Genomic DNA, 23,186 nt, shown 5'->3' on the forward strand with positions numbered 1-23,186 from the left:
TGTTGAGCCGATGCCTCTGTGGGAGAGTTTAATGGGATAAAAAAGTGGTTTGACGTAGGGGCAACACCGCTCCTCTGTCCCTTCAGGCATCCCGGAGGGAGCTGTCTGCCACACCGGACAGCCTCCATCGCCAGCTGAGGCGATTGCTTGGTATTGCCAAGGACAGTTAGCTTTCCATATCGCCGGGTCACTGTGTGCACGGGGTTTTGAGCAGAGTTGCGGTTCGTACTCTTGAGAATGACAAGGGCTACTGCAGTCTGTAATTGAGTTCTGCCTTGCACTAATCCGTGTGCTGTCAGGGCTGCGAGATCAGTCACGAACAGTGTCCCACATCCAGCCAGAGTTGAGTGCCCTCTCAATGTTGCCCCAGTCACACATGGAGACCATGGAGCGCAAGCGCAGCTTCTCCTCATGTCAATATGAATATTTTCGTGCTATGAACTAAGGCTATTACCACTTTCGCATCCTTGCCTGGCTGGTTAGAGTGCTGTAAATGGTGAATGGCTCTACTGGTGTTATACTGGGGTGCTGCTGGGCAGAGAACAGCGAGGATCACTAATTCTGGATACCAATGCTGGATCTGAGCAGAATTAATGGAGTGCTACATCCTACACTCATCAGGGGAGAGGTGGGAACAACAACAGGCTTATTGTGCACTTCAATTCTGAACAGTCTGTACCAATCTCCCAGAATTTGAAACAAATCATAACTTATTTTTTAGGGATTTTCAAGAAGCATCTTTCATTAACAGTGCCTGTCTGGAAAAGAAATCTATTAATCTCTGGTAGTTTTCTCCTCTTGCTGTATGATACGGGCTCCTGGTTAAAGGGGAGCAGGCTGGAGGGTAGCTAAAGACTTTCTTGCTAGTTTTCCATCAGTTTGCAGGCTGGATGTTTTCCCTCACGGCATTGCAGAGAGGAGGAAAGCCCTGACTGCTGCAGGCTCTCAGGTCACACTCCAATGGGAAATGGGTCTTGCTGTCCTCCGTGTCAGGCTTTGAATTGTCACATGAATAATTAGGTGTAAAATATTAATGCTTTCATTCAGGAGCAGCTTGTATTTTGTTTGCATGGATAGATGACTTCACCAAGGAGCCTGATGTTTTATCCCTGCAGATTTCCTGCCCCTTCATGCACATCCCATCCCATCCATGCAAAAAGCCTTTTCCACTGAAGAAAATCTTAGGCAGCAGGTACCACAGCGGTGGAGCCTCTCAAACCACCACAACAGACTTTTTGTGAGAACTCCTCCCGCAGCCTTTCCAAAGGATCTGCAATGAATACAAGGGACCTTGGCAGGAACTGGGTTTTCACTGCTTTTTTTTTTTTTTACGCAGCGTCTGCCACGTTGAGGCTCTTGGGTCTGATCGCAGTACAGCTAATGCAGGAAAAATAAAGCTGCTCCCAAGACAGACTGACTGACAGACCTGTCATGATGATAGTACACACATTTGAAATATTATGGCTGCGTTCTTGAAACACCATAGCTAGGGTAGGCTGTTTCCTTGAGTGCATGTGGTAAAAATAACACCTGCTTTGCAGACAGTGGATTTGACAGCTGCGAAGACAGAGTGTAGGCTTCTCCAAAAGCATGATGCTTTTTTGCTTTGTACACCAAATAATAATAGGATTTGTTATGGAAAAAAGGCGGGATGAGCCGTGAATTCCTGGGTACAAGGGGAAGAGCGTGGTGGGGGATTATGGCTCAGTGGAACTAATAAAAACCATCAGCCATGCCTCTCACTTGAAGGTACATCACTCATTTCTCATGTTGTGCACGGGTCCAGTGCCCTGCCACTTGTGCTGCTCGCTAGGGCTGCTTGGCAAGATCCAAAATAACATTGCCAAACGCAGCGCTGGTTTGTTGAGCCTGAACTGTTTCATTTTTCTCTGTGGACAAGTTTTTGCTGAGTCTTTATGTAGGCTGCAGACAGGGTCCTGCCTGGATGCCTGGTAAGCATCTCCCAGGGCCTCATTTGCTGCTGAGGCCCCTTGCACAGCTTCTGCAGCATTGTCTGCAGCAATTGCTCTGCGGTCGATGCCTGCAGACTCCAGCTCCTTTATAAGAGGGTGCCGGAAGGGTCAGCTATGGCTAAGAAGTCAAGATGTTGTTCCTCCATTGCTTTCTGGAGAGGAGGCACAGATGGGTCTTGGATTCAGTATAGTAAAGGGTAGAATAAACCAATTTCTGGACTGGAAGCCATGTGCTGGTTATCACATTGACTGTAAGAAACGGTGGCATTGCTTTGCACTCCTCAGAAAACCACCAAAGTATGAGTCCTTCCTTAGTTGGTTTGCCTTGGTGGCTAATCACCTTTCCCATGAAAAAAAAAGTGTTCTGTAGTTGGTTGGTAATTGGCTTTAAATTCCAGCTACCGGTTCTGGTTTCCTGTCCCCTTTCTTCTAAGGATTTCCTGCCTTTACAGGTATTTACACTCTGTGATCAAACCAGTTTTTGATCTCCTTTTTGATGAAGTCATCTGTTTTTCACTTCTCACATTTCTGCAGTTTCTTACTAAAACCTCTCCCATCATTAAGCATCTGTTAAAAAATGCTGCCAGTGAGAAGTGCATTCAATATTTTGGTTTCCCTACCTAATCTCACCAATGGCATACATATACAAGTAAAAATTACCTCTCTGGTCTCATATTTTTCCATCCTTTTGTAAGTCTTTTTTTCCACATTGCTTAAGAAATATAAAGTTGAGCTATTTATTCATTGCAGTTTATAAATTCTTGTCAGAGTTGCAGTTTTAGACGATACAATCACCTATTCTTTAGATTTACCCTGATAGCTGTGTTCCAACCTTTATGCATTTAGTTTTATTTATTTGTATTTAGATGAAGCAGGTTTTATATAAATAGATACAACTTGCCAAGAAATCCTGACACCTTTGTACACTATTGCAAGTGCTGCTGCTGTTGCCTTCCTCCCTGATTTCTCCTGCAGCAGCCATCCTTCATGTCTCTCCTGAAAATGAGATGATCATTTGAATTTATGAGCTGAAAAATACTGGCAACAATCAAGTTGCTTTCATAAAGAACAGTTCTTTCTTAAATTACTTTGATAGTGCTCTTTGGTGAGCTAATGAGTTTAGCTTATTGAGGTCAATTGAATGCACTGTAGTTACGCTTTTTTAAGTGTTACCATCACATGGTATGCTCCAACTTTGTTAAAACTTTGCATAAAAATTGGTACAACACATTAAATTAGATTAAAAACTATCTGGCTAATCTCAAAAAGTAAGTTAATTTTTTAGTTAGGAATTATCAGCCAATTTTTTCATTTGGCATTATACCTCTGCCCAAGATATATCTATATATTTATCATGGTATCATAGAATATCATATATTGAGGAGAAAATATGAATGATTGGTGAAAAATATCCAGATGAGACAGTGATTGTTGGCACGATGATAGGGCAAACATATTTATATAGCAGCACCTTAATCACTCAATAGCTTGAACATAATTTAAAAAGTTAAAGTTAAAGTAAACTTACAATTTTAGGATTAAAGAATGTGTACCATGGTGACAAAACAAGGGACTGGATCCTGGAAAAGATGGGTTCCCAAAAATGTAAGAGTATTAGTGAAGTCCTCAGTGAATCAGTAGGCAGTGTGAGTGTTTCAGGTAAGACACAGAAAAAATTTAGGTGCCTGAGTTCACAATTGCGATTCTGACTGCCCTCCTCAGCAGGTAAATTGCATTTTGGTAACTTGTAAAGTTCTTTACTTTTTTACTTAAAATATGACTGTCCTAGGGTGAGCATAGAAGAATGATTGTGTCAGGCAAAGCATCACCCAGGCCTGTATCCCATCTCCAGCAGAGATACTTCCAGTGATACTTCCCTAAAATATTCCCCACTTTGCAGTGATCTGTGATTAAGGACCTTCCTAAGCCAGAGTGTCTTTGTGCCAAACGACCCACAGAGGGTTCTTCTGCCATGCTTGTGTCTGCTTCCCCTTGGAAACTTCTGGTACCTACCACATCCTGTGGCCAACCACAGTTTAATGACTTGCTGCCTAAATAATAACCTCCTTATAACCTGCTGTCTACTTGTTTTGTTCAACTGGTCACAGTTCTTGCATGGGAAGGGTTGTTCTTGCTCCATGTGCCACTGATACAGAACTCTGCACTCCCTCTTGCCTGGTGTCTTCTGCAATTCCGGTGCTGGGATTCAGACCAGTTCCTTCACAAGAAGCTCCCTCACACAGTGCTCCCCGAGCATCCCTAACCCTTGGGGAACATCTAACTCTAACAGGATGGGGCTCTCTACAAAATCAGCAGTAAGTGATTTCTTTTGAAACATGGCTGGGAAAAGGAAGCAACAATTGTGGAACATCTTGCTCCCTGGTGAGTAGAGCAGAACAGAACATGGAGCAGCTTAATTTACTTCCTATCCCAGCCCTTTGACACCGTGCTCCAAGCATTTATATTATGTAGGGTGTTGCCTCACTGTAACCTGTTCTGTTTTATGAGAAAGGGCAACCTGCTTGGTTCTTGAAGGCCAAACACGCTCACCTTCAGGGCTGTGGACCTTGAGTTGAGTCCTGTGGGCCTTGGGTCAGGTGCTAGAGGCCAAGGAAGAGGCCTGCCCTCTATACGGATAGGTTTAAGTAGCTTAAGTGCATGTAGTGCTTCTGATGACCTTTAGGTTGCTAAAATGAAGATCACTGGCTTGATGCAATGTGCACTTTGGCATTGCTGGAATGACTTCATAGGGTTATCAGTTTTGCCAAACCTCATAATATTGGACTGTAGCTCTTCCCATCTCATGCAGACAGATCAACAGGCTGTTCACTGCTTGGTGGTGAACCGATGCCTTCCCACGTTCAGACTCAAGGCTGCAAGAGGGCACTACCCCCACAGTTCCTCTTGATGCACAGGCCCTCACCTCCTAAAATAAGAAACAAAGAGCAGTTCCTTGCCCTGGACTGAGTGGGGGAAAGTGGAGTCTTTGTATGAGTAACCTTTGTACATTGAAGGTTAATTTTTCAATTTGAAATGATGGCATAAATATTGGTAGAGTTAAAAACATCATTTAGGGTAATTCCTCTTTTTTGACACCATGACTCTGGGGCCTGCCTGGTCATACCAACAAGATATTAAATTAAATTAATTAACAGATACCAACAAGACATTAATTTCACGGGTTTTGTTCTTTTGAGCCCATAACTGTTGTTTTACAGATAGCTGTGTATTTGCATATAAAATACACAGAGATTAATTAATGATCTTATTGTTATTTACTCTTATCATTATGAAAGTACCTAGGAGCCTCTGTCAAACACATGGACTTCGTAGTTCTTGCTGCTGAACACACAGAGTTGGTGGAATTTACCAACAGCTGGCGGTCTAAGACTGTGAAAAACTGACATGTATATGAGAAAATAAAAATAAACAGTTTTAGCAAACACCTAGGTGGCAAAGAGCCAGAGTCTACTTACAAATACTGTTCTCCTCCTTTTGCAGAAGAGTCCTCCATGCCACTTCATTGGCAAAGCTGGCTGAAGTTGCTAAGTAACAATGCCCTGACCCAGCACGTGATTTGCTCCCAACACCATGGGTGAAGACAAGGTGATGACAGCTTTGACATGCAATATTTGCAGCTGTGATACAGAAGAAATGCAGTGTTGCCCCAGGAGAGCCTGTAACTCACTGTAGTGCGATGAAGCTTGGCTAACCCATAGCCCAGAGGAACCTGGGAAAATGCTGTGCTCACATCTGCTTCCCCATCCCATGCCACCATGCTGCTGCAATGGCCACATCTCCTACTTGCAACACTGCAACCTTCCCCAAAGGGCAGGACAAAACATCAGGTTCCCCTACATCCACCTCCATTTCCCTGTTGCCTTTCAATTCCTCTGCTTCTTCCAAGCAGAAGTGCAACTCCTCACATTCCTTCCCACAGGCATCATCTACTGGCTCCACCTCGACTCCTTCCCAAAGCACCAACGTCTTTGTCAACCTGGGGTTTGTTGTGGCCTGTTTGCCATGGGGTTGCTTCTGACAATGAGCTGCTGACCTCCATGCACTGCCTGGATGGATCAGCTTTCCCCCTCACCAACCTGTCTGGTCATTAAGCTTTGTCTTCAAACCCTGCCACCTCTGATCTGAGGCTATAACTTAAGGCAGACACATGAGACTGCAGCCAGGCAAGAATCTGCAACCATAGATCCAGAAACACTGAATTTTCTTATGGCATGTGAGACTGGTAATCACTTATAGCAAAGTCCTGCCTTTTCTTCCATCCCAGCTGAATTTTGGGTTGGTCTTTATGCCATCCTCAAGCCCAAACTCCATAGACATCTGTCCTGAAAATGTCAATGCTCAATGTCCTTGGCCACTATCCATTGTGACTGCGAACTCTGCATGGTTCTGAGGTCAGATCTCCTCCTGCGGGATGCTGGGAACCGACCCTTACACTGCTTCCTTCCTTAATGGTAAGTCCAACAGTTGCAATCCCATAGATCCCTCCAGGGAGGGACTCAATTCGCCAAATAACACACCCACGCTGACGTGTCACCACGTAGACGTTTCCATGAAAGTTAGGTGTCTCAATTTCTATTTCTTTCCATGGAGTAAGTCAGTAGTCTAAATGTAGGTGTTTATTTGCTCCAGGGTGGATTGAAAAGCTCTCCAGAGTCCAGGAGAGTGATTAAAGAGTTGAAGGCAGTACTGACACATAAACTGTACTCACCTGAGGCAGAACTAACAACATAAACTTCAGTGGCTTACTCTGAGTCTGAGTCCTACCCTGGCCTTGTAAACCCTCCATGATGCCCACAGAGAGAGATAATCACACCAGAGGGGGATTCCTTGAGGGTTTCTACTTAGCATGGCCAAAAAGCAGTTGGGATGAGTGCTAGTAGCACCTTCAATAGCAGTGAGGGTGGTTCTGCTGTGAGCACCAAGGTAGGAAAGCAGGGCAAAGATGGCACTTGTGGTTGACCAGGCTGAGGATGAACGGGAAGTGGACCCCAAACATTAGCAAATGTTCCTGAGGAGACCTTGCAGAATGGCTTTCTGGAAACAAGACCTGGTTAAAGGACTTCATTTATCTAGGCTGACATTCAAGGGCAATTGACTGCAGTCAACAGCTTCTTCTCAAGCATGCATGGGGAGCAAGCAAACAGCATTGCTGCTGTGCTAGTTCTGGCCATTGTTCTTTGTCCTCACCTGTCTGCCAGATAAAACAGCAGTGTCCTCACAGATTTAAAATTACAGTACGTAATGCTGGTGGAGTATAGTTTTATTTCAAGGCACACAAGAAAATTTATCCTTTTGGACTGTTCTCATGGCAGACCACTGCAGTATTTAGGTAGCTTTGATATATAAGTTTGATTGTTACAAACTAGGCAGTGAGCGGCACATTCAGAGCTCCCGTTTCAGTTGACAGCAATACAGAACTGCTCCATCAGCAACTCCTGCAATTTTGCTGCAGTAATGACTTGCCAACTTAAATTGAAAGGAGTATTCCCAGCTGAAGCCTCTTAGAGTTGGACTTCCATGGGAATTATTGCTAAGGAAAATCTGTGGAGAACCCCCTGACTCTTACTTATTTTAAGCAATAATAAACTGTCATTTATTTTAAGCAATATATTGCATTTCCAAGGCAAGTTTTGTCAGTACATGCCAGCAGCTTGATCTAGACTGATGCTGAGCTAGCAAGTGTCCCTCTGAAACAAGTGGCATGATGCTTCTTGGGCATCTTAAAACATCCAGAAAAGCCAGGTCGTGATGTGGGTTACCTGACCTGACAGCAGATGGAGACAAGAAACAAACTTTGGTGAACTGCCATGCTGTGGGCTGCAGCAGCTGAGCTGACCCGTGGACTGGCTCCTGTCTCACCGTGACTTATGGTGTTTTTTCTTCACTCAGATCGTTCATAAACCTTTTGATTTGTCGAAAAATATCTCTAGTTTTCAGGTCTGCTCTTTCATGCCTCCCTGATACAAAGTCCAGTGCTTTGATTTCAGAGCTTTTCAGAGCAAGGAAACCCCTTCCCGGTTCAGCAGATGAGTCTTGGGCTGAGACCAAGGAAAACCCTGCACTTCCTCCAGATTCATAGACACAGATTTGGCATTGCTGGTCCTGAAGTGAGGGACCTTAAAGATCCCCACAGCCCTAAAAGAAGCCGGTCATTTACAGTGTGCTCTGTCATGGCAGGGCATGTGTGGATGTGCCTTGGCTTTCTGCATGGCTTGCGAGGAGCTCCATAGAGATCAGGGCCAGGGGACCAGCCAAGGGGCCAGGAGCAGCGCTGGGAGATGTGGCTGATGTTGAAGCAATGCCTCAGGAGCACTTCTAGCTTACAAAATCCATATCAGCAGCGATGACTAACATATTTGGCAGCACCCAACAAGACTACAGGGTGCTCAGGTGCCCTGCACACACCTGAAAGAAGCAGATGAAAGGAAGTGGCTATTTTAAACAAGCCTCCCCAGTGTTACCTGCTCTGCTCCCAGTGGGGCTGTTCAGCCCAGGGCATACAGGTGAGGTAGGTAGATGGCTGGGCTGGATAGTCGGTGTCACACTGAATCTTTCATGAACCGACAGGTATTTCCACAACGCTGCTGGAGCTGGAAGGAGATGAGTTATTGCCACCATGAGTCCTTTTGGGGCTAGGGAGCAGATTAGCCTGCCGTGAGGCCGTGTTTTGATGACCTAATACTGTGGCTAAATGAATCCAGCACAAGTTGCTTTGGCTGATGAAGTTATCTTTTGACAAGATTAACTACTGATTAGATTTTGTTGTGGTCTGGAAAGAGTATGATTTGTAGGGTGCATTTTAAAAACACTGTGCAAGGAATTATGTGCAGGAATCCTGATATTGTTTTAGGCCCTTAATTCTCTACTTTTTCCCTTGAAAACCTGTCCTAAGGACTGCACAGTGAACTGATTCACAGGCCAACACTTTATTTTTATGTAGGGATCATAGAAAGGGTAGCATTGGGATGGTTTCCCAGTTACATTAGGCAGGAGACAACTGCATCGGTGCAGCGTGTGTGCAGAAGTCTTCAGGCGCGCTCTACCTGTCAGGCAGAGTCATGTGCCTGTAAATCTCATCTGACAGATAACGTATCATAGCATCGGCAGCACTGGGGGAAAAAAAAAAAGACAAAACAGCAAAAGTGTGAAAAAGTAAGGGACACAAATATTCAGCAGCTCTTTGCCAGGTAGCCAATTGCATGGGAGGATGGACCGTAGGGAACACAGGAGCAGAGACCAGCTGCAGCACCGAAATCTGATGCAAAAGCTAATCAATCAATAACTTTCTCCATCAGTGGCTGGCACACTGGAGTGAAGACAGGGCCAAGACAGTGCTTTCCTGCCCCCAGCCCCATACCATCCTCTGCTGCTTCCCCTGCCTGCATCAAGAGAAGCATAGCTTGGTGGCATCTCTCCAGCAGGCTCTATCCCTTGTGGCTTTGGCTGCATCCCAGCCGGACAGACATCCCACTGGCTGCGTAAGAACGAGGGCTGGACTGAGATGTGAGCTATGCCTTCTTACCAAATAATGAATGGTGGCTGTCACTGTCTCCATCGATAGCAGCCCCCAGTAGCTGTCGGACACATACTGTTTTGTAAATCTGATTGTGTTTACACGAACAACATTTTATGAGCCTCATCAGGTTGCAATGCAAATATTTCTGCAGCAGCTGCTCCCAGAGGAGTGATGTGGTGGACACGCCATGAGCACCCAGCAAACACAAACTGCAAACAAATTTCAGTTCACGCACATGCTCCAGGAAGGAGCCAGAAAAGAGAAGCATGCCAGGAATTAGTCAAGCCTGGAGATTTTGGCAAGAAACTTCAACCACCAGAATATCTTGGCAGTTAGAATAGACATATAGGTTTCAAACCAGGCAGCGTATCTACCTGTTCTCTTACAAAAATAGCACCTCACTGAGGAAAGGGAACCGACCAGCTGCCGTGAGATTTTGTCTGCGATCCTTCCACATTTGGTCATGAAGGAAAGAGCTTGTGTTACCTGTTGTACAGGTATGGCTATCTTGATATTGTTAAAATGGACTTTAGTTGTTGCATGGCCACCTCTTGTTTGGGTGTGATGGTTGGGGTGTGCTGGAGGAACAGCCCTGGCACAGACCCTCTCCAGTGTCCCCCAGGGCAGACCCCAGGGCACCAGCTGAAGGTGCAGAGCATTGGCTGTGCCCCCCACACTGGCCCACACCTCCAGAGTGTTTCATCAGTCTTCTCTCCAGCACACTGCTGCCACACACCAGGACAAAAGCCAGACTAACCTTCAGAGCAAATCTCATCTTGACCATCATGAGAAGCAGAGGAAAGCTCCAAGCCTACTAGATAATCTTTAAGGTCCCTTCCAACCCAAAGCATTCTATGATGCCATACAATTTTGAATTCCACTTTGTTTAAAGCACAAAAGTGTAGCAACAACACAGTTTTCCCAGTGGCAAAGCCGCAGCTGGTATTGGAAGCCTTATGGATGTACTTCAGATGTAGACATTTCTCCCCCAAGACTAGACCAAATGCTCCTTTCTAAGTCATATTATAAAACCAGGCAGATGATAGTATTTGAAGTAAGTTTGAACCAAGTCCATGGCATTAAACTGGGAGGAAATCCTGAGGGTATGATGCACCATCCACTCAGACTGAGCTGCATGATGGTAGTAATCACATCAACTATCTCCCTGAGCTGGACCCCAAACATTTTTGGGAAAATAAGCTGGAAAATGCTAAGTCAAAGTTTATCCTATATTCCAATCAGAAGCGAGATGAATGCCCACCATAGGGTAGATCTTGGTTTCCCTCTAGTGATGGACCTACCAGCAGCAATGAAAAACCTAGCTCCAGCTTCAACCTTCCATCCTTTGCCTCCACCTCTGGCCTCATGCCATGGTGGTGCAGCATGGCTCTAGCCCTTCACCCAGTGCAGCCGAGGTGTCCTCACAAAAATATTTCTTGACATCTTTCCACCACACACCAATGTGCATAATATCCAGTGCTTGGTTCATGGGGTAACCTGTGATGTGGAGCCTCCTATTAATGCGTTCAGGCTTACAACTGTGGAAGAATTTCATATACAGATTACTGCATCATGCAGAAACAGGAGACATGGGCTTCTGCCTTTTGTCGCTGGAGAGATGTCATGGAGGAAACCCACCATTGCAGCCCCACAGTGCTTATCACCTCAGGGAAAGGCAGAGATAACCATGACACACATAGAGATGTGTGCCCTTCAAGAAAACACAGGGACATATCCACATTGCCAGTGTATATGCTCTCTGGGAGCAACCACCTCTGACATTGACTGCTGGAGGAACTGGAGGTCCTAAAGCATCTGCTCTGAAGACACTGAAGGCAGGAGCCCACTTATGCAGTGGTACTAGGTCCTGTGGAAGTGACATGGGGTGGCCTGGGAGGCTCAGAGTACCCATGATTGCTGGCGTTGGGTCATGAAGCAGCTCAGTGCATATTTACCTCTGTAAAGTCCATAAGAAGGCTCACAAAGATTTTGGTCCCTGTGTTGGAGGCCAGTTTCATTGGTAACCATGAGCCAGACATGTGAGAACTCCATGGGCTTGGTGACATCAGCTGTAACAACTCCTGAATTTCACAGCAAGGTCTTTCAAGCCTGTCACTTTTCAGTGACATTGTCTCTCATAATGCTTCTAATTTTCTATTTGGAGTTTTGTTGCAGAACATGATTAAAATTAGGACGGTTCTGAAAGTCGTGCTCTTGAGACGAACAGGCAAAGGGGAGGTGCCTTGAGCAATGCATTAGCACTGTCTGGAGAGCCAGCTGGGAAAATAAATGAATAATGTTGTTTGTTTAATTATGTGAGACATATTTTCAGCCTTTTTTCTTTTTTAAAAATATATATATCTTTTAATTCTTAATGATTTTGGCTAAAAGTTGCCTACTAGAAAGCTATCAGTAAAGTTGGTAAAAATAATTGGATGCCCACCTTGAAATGAGAGCTGAAGTGGATATGATCTTGGACCTAAACAGCTTCAAGCCAGGAACATGGAGAGTGCAGTAAAATTAAAAGAGATTTTATCATTTGGAAAATTCAGAAAATAAATGAATAAGTTTTTGTGGGCTGGACCTGCTGTTCCCCTGCCACACAATTAATTTACCATGGCAATAACACTGATTGTTCCTTATTGTCTTTCTTGCAGTCAGACTGCCAAATGAGAGAGCATTTGAAAGTTAACAATTCTGTTATTCTCCTAGTTTTATGTACTGAGATTTTGAATGCTCAAACTCTAAGTGTAGCTCTAAATAGACCTCAAATGCTAAATTTTTAAATCAGCTGTAGTGGCAGGAGTTGCTAAAGGCACTGACAGTAAAAATTCATAAACAGGTTTAAACTCCTCATTAGTAAAATTAAAGTTAGTCCAAGTAAGGACAGCACTCAAGACATATTTAAGGAGCTCATATGTTTGTTGAATGCTCCTCTTTGCCTGATGGTCTATCACATTTTTTCTGTGGTTCCTTTCTACTGAAGAGAAGATGCACAAAGGGGTGTTCAATACCTAGAATTACTTGTTGAGATGGTTTCCCCGTGGGCTGAAATATTAAAAGAGGAAAGCGCGTTATGTTGGAGAGTTACACAGAGGATGGTGTCTTCATTACCAGGCAAGCTGCCTTGGCTGCTGTTATGCCAATAAACTGCTCGTGGGTGTTTTTGAGGACTCCTGTTTTTGACAGAGGAAGCTGGAAGAGGAGTATGACGTTTCACAACAGGGTTGAGCTGTTCTTTGTCAGAGAGAAACCAAGGCCTTTCAAAACCCTTCACAACAAGGCACATTAAATTTAGACCAAGTGAAAAAGATGGTGGAAAAAAAAAAAGAAAAAAAGCTCTCAGGTACACAGACTGCACTTCAACTAGGAAATAAAGCAGCAACCTCCAAAGCTGACAGCTATGGCAATACTGCCGTACATGTTGAGATGCACGATGGATTTGAACATAGGTCCTCTGGGTGTTAGCAAAATATCTAGTGTCCTTGGGATGTGGTTTTAAACCTGAGAAACCCCTTTAGCAACTGTCTTGTTGAAACACAGGATGTTTCTCCATACACAGCCTTGGTTTTGAGAAGCTCCACATGGGCTCAGCTTTGATTTTATAATTAAAGTCATTCTTCTCAAAAGTATCTCAACTTTATGTCATTGATTTGTTCTCTGTCCAAATATCCTGGTACCTTGTGAAAGGGAAACGTGAGTCTAGCTCATTCCTTCTTCTGGTACACTGTCATGGTTTAACCCCAGCCAACAACTAAGCCCCACACAGCCGCTCGCTCACTCCCCCCATGGTGGGATGGGAGAGAGAATCGGAAGAGTAAAAGTGAGAAAACTCGTGAGTTGAGATAAAGACAGTTTAATAGGTAAAGCAAAAGCTGCACACACAAGCAAAGCAAACCCAGGAACTCATTCCCCACTTCCCATGGCAGGCAGGTGTTCAGCCATCTCCAGGACAGCAGGGCTCCATCACACGTAACGGTGACTTGGGAAGACAAACGCCATCACTCCAAACATCCCCCCCTTCCTCCTTCTTCCCCCAGCTTTATATGCTGACCATGACATCATATGGTATGGAATATCCCTTTGGTCATTGGGGTCAGCTGTCCCGGCTGTGTCCCCTCCCAACTCCTTGTGCACCCCCAGCTACTGGCTGGTGGGGTGGGGTGAGAAGCAGAGAAGGCCTTGGCTCTGTGTCAGCACTGCTCAGCAGTGACGAAAACATCCCTGGGTCATCAACACTGGTTGCAGCACAAATCCAAACCACAGCCCCGTACCAGCTACTGGGAAGGAAGTTCACTCTGTCACAGCCAAACCCAGCACATACAGCCTTGTCGGTCTTCAGACCAATCTGGGAATAAATATTGAGAAGACACCAAATACGACCCTGGGGGGTTGATTCAGTGCCAACCTGATGGTGCTGAGCATGAGGGTTGATGAGAGAGTTTCTGAATACAAATGCTGGAGCCTTCAATGCCACCTGTTGATAATATAACAGTAAAATCATGTGGTCACCCAATACTTCATCACTGTCAGTACCACAGTAGGGAGGGATAGGGTGAATGAAGGCCCAGGTCCCATCCTCTGAGATATGGATGGAGCAGTGCTCATAAACAGGGACTTGACCTTTAGATGCCATCAGCAGTCAACACAATGCTGTTGGGACCTTCTGCCAGGAAAAGCTGATGTGTCTGTGGATAAGCCTCTGAGTTCCAAAGTTGTTTGAAAAGGTGGTTTTGATGCTGATTCACTGCCGTATAAGCTTACCAGACTTTTGAGCTTTCTTGACTTCCTAAACAGTGTGTGAAACCTTCCCTCACATATTAATGTATTTGCATACTTTTTCTCATTTCATTAGAGGAATTAAAGAGAAGGACTATAAGATGACCAGAAGGACTGAACAGGAGGATGAAGCAGCTGATAACCCCACCAGGAGCACATTAGACATGTTCTCTTAATGGCCAGATAAGTAAAGGAGAAGATGAGAGCCACAAAATCAGTCCGTGTTTGATCAGAAGCTATAATGTTTGCTCTTTGATCCTGATAAACTGTAAAGAGAAACAGTTTAGGAACAGAATGGAACAATATCCCCTATTAACATCAAATAGGAGACCCTTCTTATGGCAAGGAAATGAAATGTGGATGACAGATCAAAGGGGTATTCTGCAGAAAAAAAATATTGTTTTACATAAATGTCAACTCTTTTCAAAGTGAGGATTTCAGGTTTTGCCAAGCTATTTTGAGAAAGAATCAGAGAATTTGGGTGGGAGGAGGAACTGAGAAAATAAATATATAAGAAGGTGCACCATGGAAAGGCAGTATTTCAAGATATGGTCAGAAATTGCTTTTTCTTTTATAGAAACTTGCAGTCATATGATGAAAACTAAAATGCTGAATATTTCTTTGCCTGCAATCCAACTAACCTGTTAAAAATGGAGCAAAGTCCATCAGCAGTGTAAGACCTCTCCTTCTAAGCTCCTCCACCACCAACACTTCTGTGTTTTGCTCTCCTTCCCGGCATATGCCAATGTTTGCCTCCTGTAGCATCATGACTGACCTGAATTTATCCCAAGAGCACATTTATTCACTCCTATTGAAAAAGAGTCACACAGGCTTTGCACACCTGAGTGTTGCCAGCAGGTGAGCTGCACTCACAGATGCACAGGGTCAGAGCCGCTCGTTTCCAGGCAGGGGCTGGCTCACAGGCTATGAGCCCCAGAGATCTCAGCTCTGCATCCCTGCAGCCCCGCTCGTAGCTGGATGGGGGGGCCTGGGCAAACGGGTGCTCTACACCCACAGCACCTGCATGCCAGACCCTGCAAAGCACAAAATAAATGCTGGCTGTTGGTTGGGACACCTCCTGTCTGTTCTTCAGAAGATACCACCATCCTGATGAGATTGAAAGGTTGGTTAAGCTTCACCTTAAAAATGTAATTTGGCTTGGTTGCCATAATTTGCTTCATATTGCAAGATTGGGATCTGAAACAGCATCAGACAAGAGCCAGACAGGGAATTCCCTAAGAAAAATGGGATGAAGCTGCTTCTGCCAAGAGGACAGAAACCGCTCCAGCTCCCCTTCGGACAGCCCAGCTGCTCTGTGGCCATTACCTCTTCCAGGACCTGGAGTCCCACCAGCCAACAAACACAACCTCGTCTATCACCATGGAGGGGAATGCTGTGGTATGGCACTTTCTCATGGGAGAAAGGCCATGAAGAAGAAAGAGAAAGGCTCTGTCACTGCAATTCTTGCTAGCCAGCTTCTTCTTCAATGAACATTAATGATGAAATGCCGCCTTAAACTTTGACTTCTCCAACTGTCTGTTGGCCTGTGCTGTCTTACTATTATGTAAATGCCAATTTTGGAATTTAATAGTCTGTAGCTCAGAGCTGCAATAAACTCAGACTGATCTAATAATGAATGACAAGCTTAATAATGTAACAAACTAGGAGCTTAAGTCAGTCTCCAGGGTTTAATAAGGCTGCTAAATAAGAAAGCATTATTTATGTATTACAGCACTAATAGCTTAAAATGTTGGTGTGAACACAGCAGTGAGAAATGGAGTTGGTGAGGGTTTTTTCTGGTGTTTGATGGGCATAAAACTGCTTGTCAGTTTATTTCCAGTACAAAGAGGTGTTTGGTTTCTTTTATACTGGAGTAACTCTATTGACTTCACAACAGTTGCTTTATGTTTGCTGATTTTGTGACTCATGCATGTTTGTTCTGGTTTGTTTGGCCAGGGAAGACAGGGAAGGTGTGGGATTACTGGAAAGATTTCAGCTGGAAGAGACCTCTGGAGGTGGCCTAGTCCCAGGACACACCTAGATCTGGTGGCTTCCCTTGTACAGTCAAGCTTTGCTTGTCCCCAAGGGTGGAGATTCCCCAGTACCTTTGGGCGCTTTCACATCTTCATTGGGAAACCTTTTTTTTCCCCAACATCTAATTGGGATTTCCCACATTCCAGCTTGTGTCTGCTGCATCTTGTCCTATTCCTGTGCACCTCTGAGAACAGCTTGGCTTCATCTTGCCTTCTGGCTGGGCCCTGACTGCCCCAAGAGCCATAACTGAGTGTAATGGAAAAATCACTGCCAGCACCTGCTGACTGCGCTCTTGCTAATGCAACCCAGTATGCAAGAAGCTCTCTTTGCTGCAGGGACATATTGCTGAGTCCTCTTCAACTTGGTGTCTACCAGGACATCTGCATCTTTTTCTGCATAGCCACTTTCCAGTCTGCTGGCACCAAGGTTTTGCATGGAGGAATATTGTGGGGGATAAGTGAGAGGCAACCATTTCAGATGATACAGAATATCTTTTCACATTTCATTTCAAGGTGAACACCTGGCTGCCAAAAAAGCCAGATCTGATCTTGAGTGGAAACTTCTTACATATTGCTTTGGTTCTTCTGCAGCTTTACTACTATGCACAGGTCAGGAGAGGGATCAGTGGTCAAGGTTGAGAAGAGCACCTGAAATTAGGACATGCAATAGTTGTTGGAAGGAACTCCAAGAACATCTACAAATGTTTTTAATGAACACTTCTGGTGCTTGAAAAAACTGTTGTAATAAAATTCTTGGTATGTCTCAAGGAGGTGGAGAGATGTAAACTAAAATCAGTGTTCTCTTGTCCAGAGAGAAACACTACTGGAACAGAGAGAGTAATAAATAATCTCTTAAAATGTGCTGCTAGATCCTAAAGGGCATTCCCTCGCAGAGCAAGACAGAATGAAACAGGAAGAGTGAAGAGATCTTAGATTGTCTGGCAGCCCACAGGAAAAAAAAAAAAGTGAATTAATCCAGCAATCTCAAATTAAATACAGATAATATGATTGCTGGGATAATGAATGTTACAAAGTCAGAACATCTCAAGAGCTCCATTTTTTCCAGTGATGTTGGATATCTTATTGGATAACACTTCCTTATACACTTCCATAACAGACTCTAATACTTTCAGATCCAAAATTCAGCCTCAGCTACAGTAGACAAAGCTGCTGTCTTTTACGACAGAGCTAATAAATGAGGTTTTGCCACATAACTCATGTCTGAGAAGGGAAGTGATAATATATGATTTCCAGAATATCTACCAAATAGTCTGAAGTTGCATTGCAATAGATGCAACAGGAAATCAACCGGCCCTCTGTAAAATGACATTAGAGCCTCGGAGACAGAATATGCTGCAATTATAAAGCAGACACACAGGCATCACATTTCTCATAAGCATCATTAAAATTAAATTAGAAACAACATTTCAAAGATAACGGATGATATTTTGCTTTAGAATTATCTTGGTTCTCTGGGGCTTAATAATTTCCAGAGACAAAATATCTCAAATTCACCAAGCTTTCTAGAGTTTGTCCTGTGGTACCCAAGAGTCACTGACCACATGTTTTGGGTCATGACCCTTTTCCCTTTTTCTTTCAAACTCTGTCACAGCAAAATCAGCCAGGGGTGAGCAGCTGTGATCTTGTAAAACTGAACACAAATGGCCACATGGATATGTGTATGACCCCTTATAAACTTGTGGTCAGTGGCTACATGACACACGTGTTTGTGTTCAGGCTTTAACCTCTACTATCAGGAAGCCTCCCTGCCCAAGCAGAGCACTCAAGTCACAGAAATTTCTGCCTTCAGACAATGTCTCCAAATAATAAAATGTCTTTAAGTGCAGAATTAAAAAAGCAAAGGGATGATTTAGACCAATGTTCACCAGCTACACATCTCACAGCTCAGCCCAGAAAGAACTTCAGTTATGGCTGATTGCAGATGTTGAAATAGAGACAGTAAAAAAAAAAAAAAAAAAAGTGCAAGAACCTTGGGGAAATTAAAATGAAAATTAAACTCCAAGGAGCTAAATTAAATAATTGTGAGACCGTTAAAGAGATGAGGAAAATGAGTAGGAAGCATTTGCAAAAGAATTTTGGGGGTTGTTGGACCTGGATGGTCTATGGGCTGTTACTGCACAGCCCTGAAAAGCACAATGGTGCGTTGCAGCTCAGCACCCAGCTATGGATAAACACGCTGCCCTGGATCAAGCCTGCCCTTGGGCTGAAGGGCCACATCCAGGCACGTGTCTAAAGGCCTGTCTCCAGGTGCAGATAGCATGAAAAATAGTTATTTCACAGGAGGGGGAATCCATAAGAAAAGATGCAACTGTTGAAGAAACAGGAGTGGGAAAGAGTATTTGGGCTCAGCTGCCTGTTGCCAAGCTGCACAAAGACTCTCAGTGGGGCTCAAATCGCTGGGGAGGTGTCCTCGTGGGGCCAGGTGGGGTGACTTCAGATAGCCCCACAAAAGCAGGCTCTGATCTCCTCTGCATCCAGGACAGCTTGCTCCTCCTCATCCTCCCTGGGAATGGGATGTGGGACGGAGGCACAGGGAGAGGTGGCCGCCTGTTCTGGGAAAGCTGGAAATGCTTTCAATAAACTGTTATAATTTTTGCATTTTCCTTTTAATGAAATGTCAGGTCTTCGCAAATATTGGTGGTTTGACTGCCAAGTGTTAATCAGACACAGAAGAAAGTCTTAAAAAAATTGCTTCAAAACCCTTTTTTCTACTTTATTCGATATTTCTGACAAAGTCCATTGTCAGTAAAAGGCAAGCAAAACTCAGAAGTTGATTATGTACATTCTTCCATCCTTAGAAACAAGAAGATTATGGAATAAGGTGGGGGAATGAAAAATAAATGAGCATATAGGCTTGTAGACTTGATAACACAACAGAACTAGAGGCAATATCGGTGCAGCCTTTTATGGGTAGTGCTTGAAGCGAGGAAAAGTGAGTCCTTTCTATTTCATTGACAAAGACTTTTTCTGGCTCCAAGTTACATATCTAATAAGGTTTTGTTTTCCAGTCTCCAGTTTATTAGTCCCTCTTGCTCACTTGTGCCCTATTCATGCTGATGTAGCGTTGCATTTCTACCTTTCTTTCCTGTTTTATATCAGCCTGAAATTCTCTCAGTCATCTTTATTGTGTACAGTAGACATAGGTTTTCCAGTTTGCCCTACAGGCTCAAAGCATTAGTGACATCAAAGCGATAAACCTCCTCTTTCTTACAATAGGAAAACTAACATTAATTTTTTGGTTTGGACCTTGCTAAAGGACTGTTTGTCCTCTCAGTCCTTCCTTGGAGACAGAAAATTGTATCCACTTGAACTGGATGCCAAGAGATCTCCACTGATGGCTACAGAATTGTTTATGGACAAGTCTGAATGTCACCTCTCTGCCACCGATTCCCAAAGAGGGGTCAGCGACTTGGGCGGCTGGTGGAGCAGACAGTGAAGAGACGCATATCCTGGCTGGGTCTTCGTTGTCCCTGCTCATTCGTTGGTAAGGCACTGTGGCTGTTGCTCGGACATGAAGCAGCTCCTTCAAAATGATTTGTGTTTCACATTTTCCCTCTTTCCAAAATTAACGTCACCGCATTAGCATACCTCCTGTTTCACACAGGTGATTACTCAAGCCAGGTGTTACAGGATTTCAGGAGGGAAATTTATGCCTGTTCTAGGTTTCTGAGAGGACAGTGTGTTTTTTGGTCTCCTTCAGAGCTTTATGAGCCTTTCCTACAGGTCACATTCACCCATCTCCCGTGCAGCTGTGCTCTTGTGCTGGAAGTCCTTCTCCTCCCTCCTGTTGCAGAGACAGTCACTTGCACTAATCTTACTGGATAAGCTCATTTCTAATTCCATTTTTGCAGCCCAGCTGATAAATACTGTAATGTTTAAGTGCTTACCAACCATTTGGTCTGAAATGATTTATTAATCAAGCTTTATCACTTGAAGTAAGAGGCTTAGCTTGTGCACACATGAGCTGCATTATGCAGGCAGGGATGCTTTCCTTCATGCAGATGTCACAAGAGCTGTGCTCAGAAAATGCACACATCACTTGCAGGTATTTGATCAAATCAGGTTTTATTTGCTTATTCTCACCTGGTTCTTATCACTGCTTCTGCTTGAAACTGAAATCACAGGTGGCATCTGACGTGCTGTTAATTTTGGCTTATAAGTGAAGTGTAGTTTTGGAGGGGGAGAATATGAAAAAATTATTAAATGCCTTGCTTGTCTGCTGAAGATTTTCTCCCCCCACTTACAGCATGGCCAGACTAAAACTTAAGAGCATTTGAGGGGAGTAAAAAAAAGCAACTGAAGAAGGAAAGGGAAGCACGGTGGCTGTGGCTTCCCAGGCTGGATTCCCATCCATGAGGGACCATCCTTGTGGGGCAATCCCATCTCTGCTTGGTGAGGCTCCTGTCTCCTGGTGGACCAGCAGCTGGCTTTTCCATGGCCAAGCAGGAATTTCTGAGAAGTCCTGGAGGAGGAGACCGAGATGTGGTAATCATCTCAGACAGTGACTTTTATTTCCCTGTACAGCCACTGGAAAGGAGGAGCTGCTTCCAGAGAGAGACTTGTGTGAGTACTCTAACACCATCCCAGGTTATGGTGAGTGCTCATCGCTCTCTGCAGACCATAAGTGAGGCTGGCTTAGGGGTATCTTGGTTTAGGTGCTTCCATGGGGCACCTGAACCCTACCCTGCAAGCCATTGTTGGTGGAGGGTGGGGAAGAAATGCAGCAATGTTTGGGGCAGGACAGAGCTGTTGTCTAAATGTGGCTTTCTTCCATTTCTGAAGCCAGTGATTTTATTTCCAGAGCAAAGTTATTGTATTCCTGTGGAGGCTCTCAGACGTATCAGAGATGGCTGAAGTGTTCCATGGAGGGACATGCTTGGGCTCTTTTCAGCAGCTGCGAAGCGCCTGCACTCCCCTGAAATCCATGGCCTTTGCCTGTCTACCCAACTCCAATACCTCTCCCTTTTTTGCATAGTTATGTTCCTTTGCTCCCACTAAATGCTTCTGAATGTCTCACATTTCATTCATTAGAATTTCCCCTCTTTCCCTCCCACCTTGCAGGAGCACAGACACTGCTCGGAGAACTGGCTGCCTCGCTGTTCAATCCCACATCAACACACGTAGTTTTGCTGTTTGACCTTTAAGATATCTCCTCTCCCAGTTACCATTGCTCTTTCGCACCCGCTGTCCGGCTGGAGATGGAGCAAATGCGCCGGTGGCAGCGCAGGCACCCAGAGGAACCCTGAGGAGGGTGGCGGTGGCAAGCCTCAGTTCACCAGGAGGGATTAAGGCAGAGCGTGTAATACTGTGCAAGATACGTAGGAATAAACAGCTGCTGGAGTTGATTAAATGCCAGCACGAATGTATAATCAATCACAAAAGCCATTAGGTGCAAGTGGATGCTATCGCCAGTCCCAGCAAAGGGGGGCTCTGACATCTCCTCTCTTGTGAGATGGAGAGGAAGCCATGTGTAGGAAGGTGAGGAACACCCCTCAGCATGTTTTGACTCGATCTGCTGGACTGCAGAAGCCGCCACACACTGACTTTGTTAGCAAGACCCTGAGCCCACCCAGCTTCAGTGTCCTCAGCAGTCCCTGACCCCGAGAGCTGAGGGTGTTTTGGCAGGTAATGGGCTAACACCAGGCAGAGCAGTCTCCCACGGGGTGGTGGGCAGAGGTGGGGTGCAGAAGGAGTGCAGACCCAACAGTGGGCTTTGTCCATCTCTCCTCCATGATGTACCTTCTACTGTTTTGGGGTGAACGGAGAAAGAGTGATCAGAAAGAAAATGCCTAAAAGGGATTATCTTCCATCCAGTCAAGGGACCCAAGCTGTTGGTCCTGCCAGCAGAAACAAGAACTCCTACAAGGCAATGGGAGAGTTTGGCCCTTATCCAGTCCCAGTTTTAGCATTTTAGCCATTCTTCAAAACAGCTCAGATGATAGTTTAAAAATTGTAATATTCAAAGTTGAGCCAACAGGACTAGACTGTCCATCTTCTTTGTATGCCTAGGACTTTTGAACACCAGCTGTCTATGCTCTGCTAGCTGGTTCCTGACAAACTCACCAGCTCATTTCCTTCTCTATCCCGTTTTGTTCTTACTGAATTTACGTTAAAAGAACTGGTCATCTAGGGGAATGGGCCCTGAACCATTTTTTCCTCTGGTTTTTTTCTGCAGGCAGAAGGAAACCTCTGGAGTTTTGAATTTTTATTGTGCATCCCAAGTTGTCTCAGAGCTGAATGGGAAGGACAGCTGGGATGCAGACTGCAGGTTCAACCAGGTGGTCGGGGGACTCTGCTCCCTTCATCTCACATTGGACTTTGATGTCTACCTCGGTACGCAGATGGGTAGAAGCACTCTGTCAGTGTGCTGTAACATATGCTATCTAAGCCAGAAAAGAAAAGCCATTTGAAAAACAACGTTTGATGAAAATCTCTCCCTGCGGCTGTAATTACCAGAGGTGCCAGCCTGCTGCTACATGGACAATGAAAGCAACAGGATCTCCCATGGGCATGTATGCTGCTGGTGACTGGAGCTTCCACTGTGAACTCTGCTTCTGGTTGTATCAAACTGACCTGTGATGTTTTAAAATTTTTCTGGAAATTTTACACCTCTCTGGAACTTTTAAATCATTCTGGACACATTCATACTGCCGAAAGTGTTTTCCCCTTTTCCAAAAGGCATATTCCTATGTAAGTTTCGGTACTGTACGTCCTTTCCAAATGATAGAGGAACCTTCTGGTGCAGGAAGAGGTGTTTGATTTAGAGGCATGAAACCATTTTTCTGTAATATAGAGACAATTTTCAGCCAGGACCACCAGAAGTAAAGCGCAGGCGCTGTGGGA

The sequence above is a fragment of the Grus americana genome, chromosome 2, assembly GCF_028858705.1.
Source record: "Grus americana isolate bGruAme1 chromosome 2, bGruAme1.mat, whole genome shotgun sequence".
NCBI classification, from domain to species: domain Eukaryota; kingdom Metazoa; phylum Chordata; class Aves; order Gruiformes; family Gruidae; genus Grus; species Grus americana.